The following is a 22,101-nucleotide window of genomic DNA, read 5'->3' as shown; positions in this document are numbered from 1 at the left end:
TTTCTTAAACTAACATATATACAATTTTAGATAACATTTGAATGGAAAACTTGTTTTCTTTGTGTGTATTTATATAATAAGCATATAAGGGAACATAAGGTATTTGAGCAAGAATTCCTGGTTTAGTTTGTGAAAATAAACAAGTTTATAATGTAAAAGAAAAACCATTTATCAACTATAACCATATTTTCACATTCAGTAGAAACAGGAAAAAAAAGTCTTAAATGTTTTTATGGAATTCATGTGAATGGTTCTTCGCCCATGAATTTGAAATAGGCTATCATAAATCTTTGTTAGAAGTGACTAGTACAGTAGTTAGTCCAGGGGTAATTTTCTTCTCTGCTGAGGCAAAATTCTTTTGAGCACTTAACCAATATTCCATGAATTATGAAGTTTTTCATTCTAGCCGACAAAGACAGGGATTATTCCCAACCATCCAAACAGTAAACTTAGGCCATTTTGCACTTGTAGAATTCATTTCATGTCTTTGAGAATCACTGTTTTTTGTGTGATGTTCAGTGTATGGTTTCATGTATTTTACGCAGGTTTGGTTTCTTTTACAGGAAGGAAAATGAGTCCTAGATTAAGGGTGCCCTGCAATAGTTCCACTTAATAAACTGTGAAGAGATCAAACTGTTTCCAATAAGTTTAAATAGATCTCAAAACAAAGCTTAATAATATTTGTAGTGACAGAAAATTATCCATCATGAATTTCTTCCAGGCATGCTGGAGTAAGAGGGCATTGGAGCTCCCTCAGTGTACACATCCCTCTTCTTTGGTACTATGCTCTGCAAACTCATTTCCTCCCACTTCCAAGGATTCTAACTCTACATTCTCATCTCAAGGATATCAGTGTGCTCTGTTCCCCCTGCCTTGGCAATAGCCAGAAAATTCTCTCTAGGCTGTAATTTGTGGCATATTAGACCTAACTCATTTTTTTTCTTTACTTTAGGAGTTCCTGACCTGGGAAGTTTGATATCCAATGTCTGAAAACTGGTGTTTCTATATTTTGGGGTTTTAGTTGCTTATTTGGGAGAGTAAAACTGATTAATGTTACTCTGTCTTGGCCTGAGGCAGAAATTGTCTCCAGCAATTTCTGTCATCTTGAAATTTCACAAAGTATCACATGAGCCCACTATATTGATAATATTATGTTGATTTGACCAGTGAACAGAAAGCAGCAAACTATTTATTTATCTTTTTAAAATCTTCTTTTCTATTTTTTTTTTTTTTTTTTTACTGATTTTAGAGAGAGAAGAAAGGAGAAGGAGAGAGGGATAGAAACATTGATAAGAGAGAACATCAATTGGCTACCTTCTGCATGTCCCCCACTGGGATTTGGTCCAAAACCTGGGCATGTACCCTGCCTGGGAACAGAACCAGCAATATCTTGGTTAATGGGTTGACGCTCAACCACTGAGCCACACCGGCCAGGCTATTTATTTTTATTTTTAAACTTATCTTTATTGTTGAATGTATTACGGATGTCCTCCCCTCCATTCTCCCGACTTTAGATGACTTAGTAAGACATATAGGAGATAGACAGAGATATCAACTTGACAAACTTCAAGGGTGTTATTATCACTATAAAGTTTGTAGGAGACCGGAGGGATGGTGAGTGTGTGAGAGAGTAAGCGCATGTGTGAGAGAGTATGAGTGGACGTGAAGGTGGATGACCAAACCCGAGCAGTGCAGAGCCATGGAGCAGAAGGTTGCTTTGCCGTAGACCAGAGCAGCCAGCCGGCTACAATAGTAAACGGCCCTTCAGGGCCCTTCTCCCTGTCCCGCAGGGAGGTCCCACCATTTTGGAAGATCCCTGGTCTTCACTGGGAGGAGTCAGTGAGAGTGGCTAGGGCCCAGCAAACTGAGCCCACCAGTGCACCTGGCACCATTGGACCAGTGGACACTCTGGGTCAACACAGACCAGTACACAGTAGTGGAGCTCCCAAGGTGCTGGTCTCTGAATCCACAGACACCCCAGAGTCCAGCACCATCCCCCATAATAGCAGACCTATCAGAGTCAAGATATACCCCCAGCAACAGAGGCTTGAGAGCAGACATCCATCCCCAGGCAACAGAAGCACAGACCAGCAGCTGAGACCCATCCCCAAAAACTACAGCAAAAGCTGAGCAGAAATTGAGCCCCACGGGGCAACAGCACTCCCCAGCAGCCAGCAAAGGGACCTGGGGCTCCACAGAAGCCTGTGCAGTCTAGCAGCTTACAAGAGTAGTGGGAAGCCAGAGCCCCAAAGAGACTGGTGCTATCCAGCTGCTCGTCCCCTGGAACTGCAGGGTGCGGGGGCACCAAAGAGGCCTGTGCGACCCAGCAGAGACAGTGCGATCCAGTTACCCTCAGGACCTGCGGGGTGCTGAAACACCAGAGACACCAGTGCGAACAAGCAGGGACTGTGTGATCTAGTTACCAGCAGGACGTGTGGGGTGCTGAAGTACCAGAGAGTCCTGTGTGACCCAGCTGCACAGAAGATAGGCATAGAAGATGTGAAAATGGAGGCAGAGTGAATAGAAGCTATGCAGACAATCTCCCAGGACCAAACAGGGATTAAAACTAAAATAAAGACAAATCCTCAGAAAAAAAAAACAAACAAACAACAAAAACAAAAAAAAAAACAGAAAAGCAGCAGGACAGGATAATATAACCAGAGACCCTGGTAGGATCTGCAGAGGCACTAGAGGGTGGCAGGCTGGGAGCCCACAGACAGCAGCAGGCTTAGCTGTGAGCAGCGCCCTTAGAGAATAAAGACCAAGCCCGCTCCACAGCACAGAGAGCCAGGACAGAGCTCTAAAACAGCCACAGCCACTCACCTGGGGGCTACAGCAGAGGGAGGGGAGACTGTGCTGAAACTCTATGGGGACACTCGAGATTTGGAGGACACTCAGAGTTTTTGCTGAATTGTGGCCACAAAGGACTGTGGCCAGTGGGCTCCTTCCCAGAGCTCTGGGGAACCACAGCAGTCCCCCCTGCCAATGACTTGGAGATTCAGCCTTTCCCAGGTGAGGCAAGGAAATGCAAATTGAGGCTCATTAACAACCAGCATCTATCCCACCTCTGGAAATCCTCTTATGCAGAAGACCAGAGCTACATTCCAAGGCACAGAGTAACTGAAACTACTAGCCAGCAGGAAAAAGCTAGAGGATAAATGAACCATTCCTGGGCTTGCAAATCTACCCAGGAAAGTAAGACTTGACAGTGGTGTTTAATGTGGGCCCACCCAGGCTCATCTAAACCCAGTACAGGGAGCCACAAACAGCAGAACACCAACACCGAAATGAAAAATTTGGCAGGCTCCAAAACCCACTGAGATAGCCAAAATGGTGAAACAAATAAACAAATCTCAAATAAAGAACAAGAGAACTCAATCAAAGATGAGATCAATGAAATGCAGCTAAGCAAATTATCAGAGGTAGAGTTCAGGGCCATGATCTTGAGGAAGCTTAACAGCATGAGTAAGGACATCAGTACCATGAGTAAAAATATAGAAACATTCAAAACCAACCAAGTGGAAATGACATAACAGAAATAAAAACACAATGGAAGGACTAATCAGCAGAGCAGAGAAAGCTGAGGATTGGAACAGTGAATTAGAATACAGGGTAGAAAAAATCAACCAATCAGAATACCAAAAAGAAAAAAAAAAAAAAAACGATTAAAAAACAGGAAGACAGCTTAAGAGAACTGTGGGAAAATTGGAAACGAAATAACATTTGCATCATAGGAGTTCCCGAAGAAGAAGAAAATGGGCAAGGGTTAGAGAATATATTTGAAGAAATAGTAATAGAAAACTTTCCTAACTTGATGAAGGAAGAAGGTATTCAAGTTCAAGAAGCACAGAGAGCCTCAAGTAAGAAGAACACAAACAGGCCCACACCAAGACACATAGTAATTAACATGCCAAAAATTAAGGAAAAAGAGAGAATCCTGAAGGCAGTAAGAGATAAGCAACAGGTTACCAACAAAGAAACCCCATAAGGATTTCAGCTTACTTATCAACAGAAAAATTACAGGTCAGATGGGTGTGGCATGAAGTAATCAAGGTCATGAAAAACAAAGATTGAATCCAAGACTACTCTATCTAGCAAAGGTATCATTCAAAATACAAGGTCAAATAAAAAGCTTTACAGCCAAAAAAAAAAGGCTAAAGCAATATATTAGCACTAAACCAGCACTGCAAGATATGCTAAAAGAACTGCTGTAATTAGTAGACGAAATAGAACCACACTAAACAATAATGGCAATAAATAAGTACATATCAATTACCACTTTAAATGTGAATGGTTTGAATGCTTGGATAAAATGACACAGAGTAGCTGACTGGATAAGAAAGCATGACTCATCTATATGTTATTTACAAGAGACCCCCCTCACAACAAAATACTCATGTAGGTTGAAAGTGAAGGGATGGAAAAAAAATCTTTCAAGCAAATGGAAAGCAAAAAAAAGCTGGGGTACCAATACTCATATCTGATAAAGTATATTTCAAAATGAAGGCCATAAGTAGAGATAAAGAAGGCCACTACATAATATTGAAAGGATCTATCTAACAGGAAGCTCTAACCTTGGTAAACATATATGCACCCAATATAGGAGCACCAACATATATTGAAAATCTTCTGGAGGACTTCAAAGGAGAAATCAACAGCAATAAAATCATAGCAGGGAACTTCAATACCTCAATGACATCACTGGATAGATCTTCTAGACAAAAAATTAATGAGGAAACACAGACTCTAAATAAAGGACTAGATCAAATGGATTTAATGGGTATCTACAGAGAATTACACCCCAAAACCACAGAAGTCACATTCCTCTCAAGTGCACATGGGACATTCTCAAAGATAGACTACATGATAGGACACAAACTCTCTACAAGTTCAAGAAGACTGAAATCATATCAAGCATCTTCTCAGATCACAATGGCATGAAACTAGAAATCAATTGCAACAAGAACATGCAAAGACACTTGAACACAAGGAGGCTAAATAGCATGTTATTGAACAATAAATGGGTTACCATAGAGATCAAGGAAGAAATTAAAAACTTCCTGGAAACCAATGAAAATGAACACACAACAACACAAAATCTATGGGATGCAGCGAAAGCAGTTCTGAGAGGGAAGTTCATAGCACTACAGGCCTACCTCAAAAAAGAAGAAAAATCTCTAATAGACTATCTAACCTCACAACTTAAAGAACTAGAAAGCAAACAAAAAGAAAACACCAGAGCAAGTAGAAGGAAGGAAATAGTAAAGATCAGAGCAGAAATAAATGACATGGAGTCCAAAAAAACAATTCAAAGAATCAATGAAATAAAGACCTAGTTGTTTGAAAAGATAAACAAGAATAATGGACCCTTAGCTAGACCCACCAAGAAACAAAGAGAGAGAACCCAAACACACAAAATCAGAAATGAAAGAGGAGACATAATAACTGAAACCACAGAAATACAACGGATTGTTAACAGATATTATGAAAAATTATATGGCAAAAAATTCGACAACCTAAGCAAAATGGACAAATTTCTAGAAACACATAGTCTCCCAAAACTGAACCGGAAAGAGAGAGAAAACTTGAACGGACCAATAACAAAAGAGGAAATTGAAGATATAATCAAGACTCTCCCAGAAAACAAAAACCCAGGCCCAGACAGCTTCATGGAGGAATTTTACTGAATATTAAAAAAAAAAAAAAAAACTAATACCCATTCTCCTCAAACTATTTCAAAAAATTCAAGAAGAAGGAAGACTTCCGAACTCGTTTTATGAGGCCAGCATAATTCTAATTCCAAAACCAGAAAAAGACACTACAAAGAAAGAAAACTACAGGTCAATATCCCTGATGAACATAGACGCCAAAATCCTGAACTAAATACTAGCAAATCAATACCAGCAGTACACCAAAAAAATTATTCACCATGACCAAGTGGGATTCATCCCAGGGATGTAAGGCTGGTATAATATTTGCAAATCAATAAATGTGATACACCACATAAACAAAATGAAAGATAAAAATCACATGATCATATCAATAGACACTGAAAAAGCATTTGACAAAATCCAGCACCCATTTCTGATAAAAACGCTCAGCAATCTGGGAATAGAGGGATTATATCTCAACATAATAAAGGCCATATATGAAAAACCTATCGCCAACATCATACTCAATGGGCAAAAATTAAAAGCATTTCCATGAAGAACAGAAAGAAGACAAGGATGCCCACTTTCTTCACTCTTATTTAACACAGTACTGGAAGTCTTAGCCACAGCAATCAGACAGGAAGAAAAAAATAAAAGGGATCCAAATTAGAAAGGAAGGAGTGAAACTGTCATTATTCAGATGACATAATACTATATGTAGAAAACCCCAAAGACTCCATCAAAAATTTACTAGACTTAATAAATGAATTTGGCAAAGTAGCAGGATAAAAAATTAACGTCAAGAATTGGCAGCATTCTTATCCACCAATGATGAAGTCACAGAAAGAGAAACTAAAAAAAAAAAAAAAACAATCCCATTTACCATTGCAGCAAAAAAATTAAGAAATCTATGAATAAACTTAACCAACAAAGTAAAGGATGTATTTGCAGAAAACTACAGGACATTGAAAAAAGAAATAGAGGAAGATATAAAAAGTGGAAGCACACACTTTGTTCATGGATTGGAAGAATTAATATCATTAAAATGTCCGTATTACCAAAGCAATCTATAGATTCAACGCAATCCCCTTCAAAATACCAATGATGTACTTCACAGAACTAGAACAAATACTTCACAAGTTCATATGGAACCAAAAAAGACCTTGAATAGCCAGAGCAATCTTGAAAAAGAACAAAGTAAGAGGTATCACATTACCAGATTTCAGGTTATAGTACAAAGCCACTGTTCTCAAAATAGCCTGACACTGGCACAAAAACAGGCATATAGACCAGTGGAACAGAACAGAGAACCCAGAAATGGACCCAAGGCAATATGCTCAATTAATATTTGACAAAGGTGGCAACAGCATACAGTGGAGTAAAGACAGCCTCTTTAATAAATGGTTGAAAAATTAGACAGCTACATGTAAAAAAATGAAACTAGACCATCAACCTACACCATACACAAGAATAAACTCAAAATGCATAAAAGATTAAAATGTGACTCATGAATCCATAAAAATCCTAGAAGAAAATGTAGGCAACAAAATTTCAGACATCATACACAGCAGAATTTTCACTGATACATCACCTAAGGCAATAGAAACAAGGGAAAAAATGAACACATGGGACTACATCAAACTCAAAACCTTCTGTACAGCAAAAGATACAATCATCAAAATGGAAAGGCAACCTAATGTATGGGAGAGCATAATTGTCAATGATATATTGGATACGGGGTTAATTTCCTTATATATAGAGTGCTCATACAACTCAACAAAAGGAAAACAAAAAACCCAATTAGAAAATGGGCAGAGGAAGTAAATAGACACCTCTCCAAACAGGACATACAAATGGCTAAGAGACATATGAAGAAATGCTCAACATCACTAATCATCAGAGAGAAGCAAATTAAAAGAACAATGAGGTATCAGCTCACACCTGTCAGAATGATCGCCATCAACAAATCATCAAACAACAAGTGTTGGCGAGGGTGTGGAGAAAAGGGGACTCTAGTACACTGCTGGTGGGAATGCAGACTGGTGCAGCCACTATGGAAAACAATATGGTGTTCCCTCAAAAAATTAAATATTAAACTTCCATTTGACCCAGTGATCCCACTTCTATTAATATACCCTACAATGCCTGAAACACAAAATAAAAAAAATATATATATATGTACCCCCATGTTCATAGCAGCACTATTTATAATAGCTAAGTTCTGGATACAGCCCAAATTTCCATCAGTAGACGAATGGATTAAAAAGCAGTGGTACATATACACAATGGAGTACTATGCAGCTATAAGAAAGAAAGATCTCTTATCCTTTGAGACTACATGGGGGGCCTGTAAAGTATCATCCTAAGTGAAACAAGCCAAACAGAGAAAGACAAGTATCATATGATCTCACTTATTTGTGGAATATAATGAACATAACAGTGTGAGGAGTGGGGTAGTTCTAGAGACGTGGAAGTGGGGTACAGACTGACAATCCCTAGAGGAGGAGGTGGTGGAGGAGAGATAAACCTCAGAACTTATATGCATGTATGCATGAGCACATGATATGGACAACAAAGTTGGGGACAGGACGGGGAAGGAGAGGGAGGGGTGAGTCAATGGGGGAAAAAGGAGAAACATCTGTAACAAAAATAAATAATTAATAAAATAATAAATAAATACAAATAAATAAATAAATAACTTTGTAGGAGTTCTGTAATTTTGAGCATATTGAGATATCCTCACCAAGATGAAAGACATGCTCCTGAGTCTTGGTATATCTCTTTTTTTCAGGTGTCTATTCTCCTTTTACAGATAGCTTTGGCTTACTAATGAATTGAGAGAGACTGAATGCCTAACTATCAAACACCAAGTATTCATGAGGCCTAAGCTTCCCATCATGAGCTGGATATGCCTGATCTAATTGGTCATAAGGCGGGGCATGCCCAGCCGCAATGTGTCATCCAATGAAAATGATTTACAAGGGAATTAACTCAGGCAGACCCAGAAGTGAGTAAATTGATGTTTCTTCTCTTTCAATTCATGCTTATGGGTGCCTGGGAAGTTCTGCTGGGGAAGAAAACATGAGGAGCTGGACCCCAATCATTACTCCCTTTGGCTTACAATGTGTGCTCCACTTGCCTTCACCGAGCTAGAAGCAGCCCCAGGACACGGCCTTGAGACAGTAATGTGGTGATGATATGCTCTGGACTGGGTAACTAAACCCTGTTAAGGTTCCCAGTGTATATGAATGAAACCAGTTAAGGCCTCTATATAAACTTTGAAAATTAGGCCGGCGAGTGCAGTAAATTACTGGATTTGTGGTTGCCAAACACAAACCTCATAAATTCTCTTGTTTATTAAATCTTCCAGCTACCAATCTGGAGCGGTCTGCCATTTGCTTTGGTTTCTCCCTGCCCCCCATGTACAGGGGCTCACTTTCAGGTCACACCCAGGAAGCTCCCAGGGAGACTGTGAAGCAAAAAGTTCCTTATAGCTCGATGGAAGAAGAGGAAGACATTTAAGTGTATATTATAGATAACTCTACATTATATGCTGGCATAATGTGAATAGGTTTGACTGCTCCAGGATTTCAGCTTCACTCAGAGTAAACATGGAAATTAGAAAAATACTCCTAATTTGAGTAGTCGTTTTGGGTGTCTACTTAAACTGAAGGAGGGTATGGCCATCGAAATGGATCTCCACCAACTCAAGAGAAGTTGGTAATAGTTTGACTCAGTGGCTAAGGACTTAGAAGAATACTGGGAAGTTGGTGACAAAAACTTCTATGGAAGACATGTGGACAGACATTTCAGAATGGGCAGTTAAATGCCCCCCAAAGGGCTTTTAATTATCCAATAGATGGTATTCTGATTGCTACTCTGATCTTATTGTTTATAAGGGGAATCATGTCCCCTTTGACTTTGATGCTGAGATGTGACTACCCTGCCTCCGTCTTTCTTGGATCCCATCCTATCAGGCCTTAGAGAACTCACTGCCAATGGCAGCATTCCTAATCCCTATTACGGACAGCCACTGTTGCACCTCTCAAACACGCTGGTGCTCAGTCATTGGCACATTCCTATTTCTTTTTAAAAATGATTATTAAGGGGTTTTTCTTCAAAATGTATAAATATTTTGCCATTTACTAAAAATGATTACTAAACAAGATGTCCCCTAGGCTCCCTGGGGATCATATTCGTAGGGTGGGTTCTCAGGTTATACATGATCAGTCCATTCAAATAGACCCACTTGTTTAAATGTCTAGAAACTTTTCACAGTTTGCCAATGGAATTCTAGTGTCTATATACTGTTTACTGCAGGCCCGTGGTTCTCAAAATATGGTGCCAGAACCAGCAGCAGCAGAATCTGGGATCTTCTTAGAAATGCAAAATTTTTGCCCTTAACTCATACCAACCAAGTCACAGCCTCTGGGTGGAGGTCCCAGTAATTTGTGTTTAAAATTATGCATGTTAAAGTTTAAGAATCAGTCCTGTATACCAGCGGTTCTCGACCTGTGGGTCATGACCCCTTTGGGGGTCTAATAACCCTTTCACAGGGGTACCCAAAAACCATTCAAAAACATGTTAGGAACTGAGACACTGCTCCTCTATCGTCTCCAGGAGGGTCTGCCCACATGCAGATACGCCCACATACAACATGAGGAACTGCATTAAAGGGTCGCAGCATGAGGAAGGTTGAGAACCACCGCAGTGTATACTGTCATCAAATTCAGGTTTTAAGGAGCTATCTCAGAATATTAGACCAGCTATTAGCACCAAGTGTACTTGACAAAACATCAAATGTCAAATTATAAATCAGTGTAATGTTTTCTCTTAAAACTGGCACATGGTCATTAAATAAGGTGTTCATTCAATCAAGTGAATATATATATGGAAACACACAAAGAGAGAATAATTATACATAGCATGGCCACAAAAAACATTTTTAATTTCCATTTGGGTACTCATTTCATTTTTAAATACCTATTCTTTAGTCTGTATGTAATTATGTTTCCACTATTGTAAACATTTTTCTAGCATGTCATGTTTTTGTCAGGTTTTTGTATTAGTGCTATGGTAGCCTCATAAAATAGATCGAACAGAGATCTTTCCTTTTCTAGTTTCTGAAAAAAATGACATGAAATATTGGTGTTGTTTTATCCTTGAATATTTGATAGAATTCAGTGAAGCTGTGAGTTAAGCCTGGAGTATTCTTTTCAGAAAAAGTTTCTAATAGCAATTTATATTTAATAATTTATTCAATTTTTTTCTTTTCCATAGCAAGTTGAATTCTAAAAAATTTTACATTCATCTTGCAGTTAAATTTGTTGAAACTATTTTTTCCATTATTCTTTTCTTTTTTAAGTATGTTATTGATTTGTTAAAGCAAGAGGAAGGAAGAAGGAGAGAGAAATATCAATTAATTGGCTGCCTCCTACACGCCCCCTAATGGGGATCAAGCCTGTAACTGGGGCATGTGCCCTGACCATGAATCAGACTGGGGACCTCCTGGTGCATGGGACAATGCTTAACCAACTGAGCCACATTGGCCAGGGCACCATTATTCTTAATTATTTTAATATCAATAGGATCCATGAAAAAAATCTCCATTTTTATTCCTGATATTGGTAAATTGGTTTTCTCTTGATTTTATTGATCAGTCCAGTTAGTGGTATATCAATATTGCTGATTATTTTAAAAATCAGCTTTTCTTTTGTTTAATTGTATCAATCGGATTTCTGCTAACATCGTCATCATTTTTTCATTTCTACTTACTTTCAGTTTATGATGCTCTTTTCCTAATAGTTTTTCATTTCTGAGCATTAATGTGGTAGGCAGATTAATGCCTCCCCAAAATATCTACATTGTAATCCCCCAAACCTATGCATATGTTACCTTAAATGACAAAGGGGCTCTGAAGATGAAATTAATTTAAGGATTTTAAAATGGGGAGATTGTTCTGGATTATCTTGGTGGGTAGAATGTCATCACCAAGGTCATTTTAAGTAGTAGGCGATAGAGTCAGAATCGAAGAACAGTTCATAGAAGCAGAAGTTAGAATAATGCCATTGCTGGGAGTGGTCATGAGCCAAAAAATGCAGGCAGCTTCTAGAAGCTAGAAAAGGCTAGGAATTGATTCACCTGAAGAAGCTGGTAGACAGTTGAAGAAGCTGGTAGACGCTTGCAGCCCTGCCAACACCTTCAGTTTAGTCTCATAAGATCCCCATTTTCTGACCTCTAAACTCTAAGATAATGTATTTGTATTGCTTTCAAGTACTAAATTTATGGTAAACTATTATAGCAACAGTAAGAATCTAATACACTTAGAACATTTATTTTAGTTTTGTTTTCTAATATAATTTTTTCTCTTCTCTATTTCTTTTTTTTATTTTATTTTTTATTATGATTTTTTTTTTTAATTCTCACCTGAGGACACTTTTTTTTTTATCTTCAGAGAGAGTGGGAGGGAAAGGGGGAGGAAGAGAGAGAGAGAAACATCAATGTGAGAGAGACATATCGACTGGTTGCCACCCACATGACCCCATCCGGGGCCAGGGACAAACTGAAACTGAGGTACATGCCCTTAGCGGAAACTGAACCCAGGACTCTGGTCCACAGGCTGACGCTCTAACTGTTAAGCAAAACTGGCCAGGGCTAATTCTTCTTTTTTTAATTAATTAATTTATTTTTGTTACATATGTTTCTCCTTCTTCCCCCTAGACAAGAATTTTAAAATATAGTTTCATCTGAAACTAGCTACATTCTACAAGTTTTTATATTTTCACTGCTATTCAGTCAATTCAAAATATTCTCAAATTTCCCTTGTGATTTTATTTATGGGCCATGAAAAATGTGGTGTTTCATTTTCAGATTTAGACTTTTCTTTTCCTAGGTACATTCATTTTACTGATTTTTAATTATTTGTTGTCCAAAATATTACCTGCTGACCTCATGTAGCTGTTAAAACCTTGAAATTGAAACTTGAATTAAAATATGAGGAAACTCTAAAATCATAGCACTGCAAAGACTTAGTATGCAAAAAAATTCATAACCAAATAGTAAATATTTTATTAAATGCTAAATTAAGTACATGTAAAAATTATAAGTTTCTATATATTGAGTTAAATAGAAAGCATTATTAAATTAAAATACATTTTGTTTTCTCGCTTTCTTTTCATGTGGCTAACGAGAATTTTAAAGTATATGTGTGGCTCACATTTGAGGCTTGCAAAACCTTTCTATTGGACAGCATCATTCTAGTTTAATCCTATTATGGTCTTAACGCCTCATCTCCAAATATATATTACTTCTCACATCCATCTATTCTAATCAATTGTGTTACATCATTGAGTTTTCTATTATGTCAGAAAGTAAACTTCAAACATGCTACACTCTTTCGAATAAACCCCTTACTATACCTTACCTAGTCTAATATTAAAAGTTTTCAATTTCATCAAATTTTGCAATCCACCGACCCTACCATTCTCACTGTCTGACTTATTTGTATTAGAATGCATGACAATCATTATTATTTGTCCCTTGCAGAATCCCTAAATTGCACTGTCTCCTAGCATGACAGAAACCGAGGTTAAATCCAGTTATCAACTCACATTTGACTCAGCTAAGCAGGTATGAGTGCTGGCGAGGAGGCAAAATAAAACTCTCCTCATTAGTGACTGTGAATTCATGGTGTCAAGGGTAAGAAGAAGAACCATACCACAATTCTCTATGATGTCTGCTTTTCCATTCTCTCAAATGACAATTACATATTTTCCTTCTCTTCTCGACCCTCCTCCTTTAAGCCTATACATTGTTTTGACTATTCTTTACTCTGCATTTCTATTTACATTTTAAGTGTACTAATTTTGCAAAAAAAAAAAAAAAATTGTAATTCCCCCAAATCATATTATTTTTCTACCAAAAAATAAAAATAACTCTTTGTATTGATTTCATTAAATTAATAGAGCCATTTCCAGGAAATTAATATCTCTAATCAAAATATATATTATATCTCTCTGTTTCTTCTTTAATTGCTCTAAATATTTTGTTTTTACTTTAGAGGACTTACTGATTTTTTTGTTGTTGTTTTTTATCCTCACCTGAGGACATTTTTTGCATTTATCTTCAGATAGAGTGGGAGGGAGAGATGGGGGAAGAGACAGAGAGAAACATCGATGTGAGAGAGACAAATCGACTGGTTGCCACTCACACAACCCCAACCGAGGCTGGGAACAAACTACAACCAAGGTACATGCCCTTAGCAGGAACCAAACCTGGGATTCTGGTTGGCGGGTTGAGATTCTAACCACTGAACCAAACTGACCAGGGCAATTTATTCATGTTTTGCTCAACCTTTTCCTTAATAGTTGATGACTTTGATGCTATTACAAATGCAATCTTTTTATTTTATAGTTTTTCTTCTTACATATAGAAATTATAATTGATTTTCTACATTGACCTTATAGGCACCAACTATTTCTTTTTTAATTAATTAACACCATAGAATATCTTCAGAATATTTTTATCGATTTATTTAAATTGTTTTTATTAACTTGGATAGACTTCCACTAACAGGTCAAACTCATTTCAATATAATAACTTTTGTCCAAGTTGTTTGATTTGTGTAGAAATTATTTTAAATTTAGACAAAAATGGGTAAGAAAACTTAAACAATTCACTTGCAAATTCAACAATAATTTATTGATTTTCTACTGGGTTCCAATTATGATTTGAGCTACTATAGGTTCAATGGTGTAAAAAGCAGACATTTTTATTGTTTACCCATATTCAGTGGAACCAATATGTAAATAAAATATATAATTACCTATCCAGGGTCAGGTGATTCCAGATAAATACTTTAGCAGTGATATATATGATGAAGCTGAGCCAAATGATCAAAGAAGAGTATGTATAAATTGTTGTTTTATTGTTTTGCCCCAAACCACGAATTTATATTTCCTTATATTTCCTTTAAAAAGAACAAAATTCTGTTTAGTCCCATGTAGTCTTCTCTTGAATAATAGAATTCTAAATTACCATACTTTGGGCTTTTTTAGTGTTTTTAAATGAACTAATACATATGAAATAGGCACATTTGTGTTTGTAATTAGAAAATATTTTGATTTGATTTGATTGCTAGTTACACATTAAAACCCTACAGTTGAGAACACATTAGTATTCAAGCAATCTTGCAACACTTCAAATTTTAGCTGAATATTTTTAAATTTTCGTGTATGACATTTGTCAAGCAGTTTTGGTATGTTTGGCTACTTCCTTACAGGAAATAATTGCCTCTATTTTACACTAAAAAATACATATTATGTGACATAAATTCAGAAAGGGAACAAAATGCACCAATTTATTAATATATGAATATATTTGACATTAATACATTCATTTCCAAAGACTTTAAGCCATACAGTTGTCACAGGAAAGGAAAGAGGCTTGTCTTCCATAATTTTTGTATGGAAGTGGGGTTCTTGGGGTACTGCTGCAATAAGCCTTTCCAGAGGTCCCCACTGAAGGATGAGATACAGTAGAAAGCTTTATTTCTGTAGAATTACACCCTTGCGTTTCCAAAGTCCCTTTGTTCAGCCATAAAAAATGTGTAGCTGGGCTTTCAACAGAGCTAAAATCAGAGCCAGTGTCCAGAGTCACCTTTCCATGTTGGAGCCCAGTCCAGTCTAGCCTCAGTCCAGCTTAGCTTGTGTTTCCTGCTGCAGTCCATTAGTCCATTGGCGGGGGGCGGGGGGGGTCCACATGGCTGTGGGCCATAGGGGCAAATGCAAGGAAACCAGAGCTAAAGAGCCCCACAAGCTAAGAGTCAAGCACAAGGAAAGCAACAAGATAGCAAACTTGCAGCGGTTCTCAACCTGTGGGTCGTGACTCCTTTGGGGGTCGAACGGCCCTTTCATAGGGGTCGCCTAAGGCATAACAATAGCAAAATTAGTTATGAAGTAGCAACAAAAATAATTTTATGGTTGGGGATCACCACAACATGTGGAACTCTATTAAAGGGTCACGGCATTAGGAAGGTGGAGAACCACTGGTTTAGAGGATTATGTATTCCCAAATTCTCATGCTGTTGCTATTGTTGTAGCTCACTGTCCTTAGAATCCAACTTGTCTTTGAGCTGCCCTAATTAACAACCTCAGAGACAGCAAGATGAACAATGGGGAATGTTATAGAGGGCTTTAGCCCCATAAAAATTAACCAGAGTTTGACCTTCACTGGGAATTTGAAAAGCAACATCCTTCAAGAAAAGGGAGGACAGAAACGGCCCCAAGGCCAGAGTGTCCTGCATGCTCTGTAAAGAAACTGATAGGGAGAAACTGAAGCTCCCTTTACCCCATAAAACTGTAACTGTTCAACATGTGTGTATTGAACCTGATTGACCGCTGATATCCGTCTCAAATTTGCTAGTTTTTAAAACTTGGATAATGGAATGAATAGATGTATGCTGACCCAGTTCACCCAGTTCCCTTTCGCCTCAGCTCCCTCCCACCTCCGTTCCCTCCTGCTTATCGCTAACTGCCTCCGCTTCTGTACAAGCAGCTTGCTTGCTCTGCTAAACTCTTGAATGACCCCTGTTCTATATAAGCAACCCTCCCCCTGAGCTCGGGGTTGCAGTTCTCCTCTGTGTAGGTTGGCTGCAGTCCCTGCGCAGGTAATAAAACATCCCCCAAAACTGAAAAATGGAGTCTGAGTGTGGTTGATCTCCTGGGTTACAACACTATGGCCATGCCCACTGTGGCCAACCCTCTCCGTCCCAAGGTTAGACTGACTGGCACCTTTTCTAATCACCCCAACATTACTGCATGCAGCTATCTTCTCTTTGTTGAATCACATTCCCCAGTGTTTTGCAGGAAATAGGTATCTGTTCCCTGGGGAGTGCAAAACCGGGGCTTCCAGTGAAAGCTGCCCAAGTGACATGTCCATAATGCCTGGCCTTCCCCATCTGCTTCCGTCCCACCACCAATGACCAGCTGATTACAACAGGATCACAGTCAATTTCTGTTCTGTGGGTACTACACTCACACCAATTAATATAAACAGAAAAGATGACTCCAGTGATATGGGCACTGGGCTCACTATTTCATCCTTCCAATTCTTAGAGCTGAAGTCAGTTCTCAAGTATAAAAAAATCTCCCTTTGTCCAGCTGAGGGCTAAAACTTGGATCAATATAGTTCTGAATCCAAAATAAAATGTAGCCTTAATTAAATGGGCTTGGAAATCACATTTCATTGTAGCCTTGGTTTGTTCCAATCTTAGTTTTGTTTTGTTTTTGTTGTTTTTAGTTTTGTTTATACCATTTCTGCTTTGTCCTACGTCATGAACACTAGGTCCATGTCTTGTGTCTTCTTACGTACGTCAAATCTTTGATAATATTTTTAGTGCTCCACTTTCTCCAAGTCTTAGAAATGAGAAAATGAAACACATCCATGAGAAGAATATCTGTTGCCAGCAAGTGAAAGAATTTTCGACTGCATTGAAAACAGTGTATTTTGTATTGGTCTTTTTGATAAAAACAAACCAAAAACCTCAAACAAAAATGAAACAACCACACAAAAATATCACTAGCTTAAATTCTTTAAACTAATTTACTATTAAAGATTGGGTTGAGCGGCAACAAAAATTTCTCACGAAAATCTTATCTTTAGGGGTAGCCTCTCTTTCAATGGCATGCTCTCATGGATTATTTTCACCATGGCTTACTAAATTTCTTCCTTTCATTCTCCACTATTTTCTCTTAGTCTCCATACCCTTATTTCTCTGTCTTGCATATTGTTTCAGCTTCTGACTCAGATGTTACTTTACATGCCATCTTTTCCGCTTCTGACCTGTTATCTCAGTCTCTCTGTGTCTTAAATCAAAATCAAGAAAGTAAAAATCTATTCGTTTGAGCCCTTTTGTGAATCTTGCTAAGTGCAAATTCTCTGTACAATAAAAAGAACTGATACCCTCTGTGTCAGAGACATACCTGTGATAAAATTAGACACAGCCTGGAAATGGGTAGGGCAATGTATAAAACATTACTCCAGATTAGTAAGGAAAGCTTTCAGGGATGGGAACTCCTCTGATGAGCACATTCATGAGAATACTGCTTTTCTGTTATTTTTACAAATTATTTTTCTGGTTTCCTCTTTGCTTATTCTAGTTCACTATTTCCAAAAACACTTTAATCTAGCCTACTTTATTTTCTAATGCTTCCCACACATACTTCTGAACATGTACAATGACATCCTAAGTACTAATTCTAACAACATCTTTGAATCTATTTAACAATTTGGTATATTTTCCATTGTTAAACATGATCTTTTAAAAAACTACTGTGTCAGCCCTGGCCGGGTTGCTTGATGGTTAGAGCATTGGCCTGCGGTCCAGAGAGATCCAGGTTTGGTTCCCACTAAAGGTACGTACCTGGATTGTAGTTTGTCCCCGGCCCTGGTTGGTCGTGCAGGTGGCAGCCACTCAATGAGTCCCTTTCACATTGATGTTTCTCTCTCTCTCTCACCCTCCCACTCTACCTGAACAAAAAATGGAAAAATGTCCTCGGGTGAGGAAATAAATAAATAAATAAATAAATAACTACTGTGTCAGTATTTTGTCCCAGTGCTTAGCATCCTTCCACATCTACTATTTCCCAAGAGTCTCCTCCCCTGCTATTCCACCTGTATTATTTTTCAGTGGTCTATACTTGATCTGCTTTTTGTACTACATATATCTACATATGATCTCATCACCAGTCATAGATCCAACTAACATATGTCTTGCTATGATTCTGAAATCCATATTTCCAATATAAGCTTCTATTATAAGTACAGAACTCTATTTTCAATGCAACTATAAAAATAGACTACCCATTAATTGATTAAAATACTAATAGATGAAAAGGTTAAGTCCCAGTAGCCAAATTCACTGTGAATTGGGATACCATAATACATAAACATATCTCTAGATTAAAATATTTCACATACAAAGATTTTTGTAATAATGTAATTATCATTACAAAATATTGTTTTAAGTTCAACCAGAAATATGCTTAGTACAACTGAGCTTTCTAGATGAAACATTCATGGAGTTAGCCTTTTTTTGTTCTCTGAGCTATAAAAGTTGTCAACCTGGTTACCTGTAAGGAGTCATGTGAACACAGATTTATAGAAGTTTGCCCCGAACCAGAGACTGTGTGTTGGGTATGGAGAGGTGCAGTAGGTAAGCTACATGAACGGCCAAGAATAATGAGCTGTTTGCATTGGCTATACAAAAGGAAAACTCTTACATAAATATAGATACCCCAAGATAATACAAAAACAACATTCTGGTATTTTGAAGTTTTGTCCCAGTGCAATCACTATTCAAGAGCTTGTATCCAGAATAAAAATTGTAGAGATCTCTATTGTGCTTCATGGGCAGCAAAGGAAACTCACCAAAATTCTGGTGTGATCCAGGGCCTGGAACCAGGGTGAATTCTTATTGTTTCTAATAGAAGTGAACTTCTAAATTACTATAGAAACTGTACCTCTGGTGCTGAGGCCTCAAAGGACAATGTCCATGAGAGCAATCTGAAAGACTATAAGGATTATAAGAGTTATAGACAGAGAAACCCATGCTAGTACACTATGTTCAATCTAATACTAAGACAGAAGCACCTTTACTGGTGTTTCTCTCATTTAAAACATATAGATCTGTGCTGGCAGTGGATCTACAGGTTTAGCTCCTGTGTGGCTCTGATTAGCTGGCCAAATGTTGGAAACCACAACAACAACAACAAAAATACAGCAATACTGTGTGTCAGTAAGAGATGAGAGCAACAGCAACAGCAATTGAATGACAAACAGCATGGCTTTTCTCCCTTTGCGCTAAAAGTTTGAGGTATTGTTTGGATTCTACATGTCCCTAAGTGGGAGAAAGGCAGCTTTATAATAGTTTTTATTTTCTTTTAAGATTTCATGCTTATAGTTATATAGTATGTGCGTGTGTATGTGTTTGTATACACATTCTAGTATCGATAGCACCAAAGCAGTTTCAAGCAAAGAGAAGACCTTTAGTAAATAAATATATAATGAATGAATATGTAAGTTCAAAAATTAATGTAAAATGAGGAGAAGGCTGAAGTAAGTGAAAAGGTAAGGAAGATTAATTTATAACGTTCCTTGAAGGCCATATTGAGTCACTTTGATTTAGCTTTATATAAAAGATGTTGAGTCACCGGAGCCCTTGTGTTCTTCTCAAGGTGTGTGTGCAGGCAGCATGCAGGTCACCGCAGGCAGGAACACGACCTCAGCCAGCCCTCCAAATGCTCATTTTCTCGATAAATTGAGACTTGGATATGTCTGTTAAAAATAAATTGGTTAGAGATGAGGTTTCTTTAAAATTGTAGAAATATCACAAAAAAAATGAAAATCACCTATCTTAAGTGTCATCTAGTTACATACTTAAAATCACAAAATAAAAGTGAAATTTTAAGTAATGCAATCACAACGTAAGGTGTTTTAAATAACCTCATTTAACTCAACATTAATTTTCTCATCTTATCATCTCAATTACATTTCCATTGCAAATAGCTTTACTTTGATGATTTATAATCAATTTTATATTTATATTGTGGTAACAAAAATTAGTGTTTTGATGACTAAATTACTTAATGCAATAATTTCACTACATAAATTTACATAATTGCCCTGACCAAAGCAGCTGGGGGAAAAAGTGTACTTGGTGATGGACTTACTGTATTGTAATGCTGTGCATTTGCATGACTTCTAATTTACTGAGCGTGGGAAGAAAATGCTTTCCACATACATACATTAAAAAAAAAAATGACCCTATGCATGAATAATCAATTTGTACAAATTCAAATTCATTAAAATATAAGTTATGTATATATTATCAATGAAAGGTCTAATCTTCAGATTTGGGGCATGGAAAAAATAAGTTTCAGGTTCAAATTGTATGTACACTCATGAACAATGTGTGTAACTAAATTTAAAATCATATGTCACTTAGCATAATGCCCTCAATGTCTGTTCATGTTGTAAATAACAGAATTTCCTTCTTTCTCACAGCCGAAAAACATTCTACCAAACGCATATATACAGCATTTTCTTTGATCATCAGTAGACAGACTCTCAGAGATATCAGAGGGAGAAATTCAAACACTGTATGATATCAGTTACATGTGGAATCTAAAAATGACGAGATCAGCCCTGGCCGGTTTGGCTCAGCAGTTGGAGCGTTGGCCTGCGGTACAGAGAGACCCGGGTTCGGTTCCCGCTAAGGGCACGTACCTCGGTTGCAGTTTGTCCCGGCCCTGGTTGGTTGTGTGGGTGGCAGCCACTCGATGTGTCCCTTCACATCGATGTTTCTCTCTCTCTCTCTTCCTCTCTCTCCCTCCCACTCTATCTGAACAAAAAAAGAAAAATGTCCTCGGGTGAGGATAAAAAAAATAAAAAATAAAAATGACGAGATCATAAGAAACGAACAGAATGGTGATTAACAGGGGCAGTAGGGTGAGAAAACTGATAAATTCTAGAGATCTAATGTAAAATATTAGTGAATATAGTCATCAATGATACTGTATTATAAACTTCAAAGTTGCTAAGAGAATAGATCTTACGTGTTCTCAACACAGGCAAAGAAATAATTATGTAACATGATAGAGGTAACAGCTAATACTAGGGTGGTAATCACCTTATAATACAGAAATATATCAAACTGATATATTGTACATCTTAAACTTACACAATAAGTTAATTATATCTCAACCACCTAAAACATAAATATTTAACAAGTTATATGTCTTATGTGTGATGTAATAAAGAACTATAATTATGGAATGGGCTTTGCAGAATTATATGTGAAAATTGATTACTCTCGAGTTTTTTAGCATCAGAAACATATTTTAATGTTTAATGTTCAGATTAATCTTCACCGAAAATTAATCTTAAACTAGTGAGGTTCAATAATAGTAATATTATTATTGTATTATCTCCATTTTATGCATAAAGTAAAGGTGTCTCAAGGGGAATATTTTCTTAAGTTTATGATGATTTTACACGACGTTTGATAAATGGCAAGGATTTGATGTTTTCAATAGATTACACGTGTGTCAAATACTATTAAAGAGACGTCTACTTTGATCTCTAACTTCTAAATTAGTGCTAGTTTTTTTTGTTTGTTTGTTTCTTTGTGTGATATACTTTCCAATATACTAAATCAACCATTTGCTGATAGAATATGTTCATCAAGGGAGCTGCACAGCATATACTCTGTAAATGTTCAAGTAAAGGCAGCAATGGTTTACAAGAAAGTTGTTTTCCATGTGACTAAGGACAGCATTATTACAGGGAATGAGTGTGCTTAGAACACTGTGGTAAAATACTATATGGAATTTATTGGGGTGACATTGCTTTATAAAGTTATATGGGTTTCAGGTGCACAATTCCATAATAC

Source organism: Molossus molossus, unplaced genomic scaffold, assembly GCF_014108415.1.
Source record: "Molossus molossus isolate mMolMol1 unplaced genomic scaffold, mMolMol1.p scaffold_m16_p_1, whole genome shotgun sequence".
NCBI classification, from domain to species: domain Eukaryota; kingdom Metazoa; phylum Chordata; class Mammalia; order Chiroptera; family Molossidae; genus Molossus; species Molossus molossus.
The sequence above is the reverse complement of the archived record's forward strand: the minus strand, read 5'-3'. Positions refer to the sequence as shown.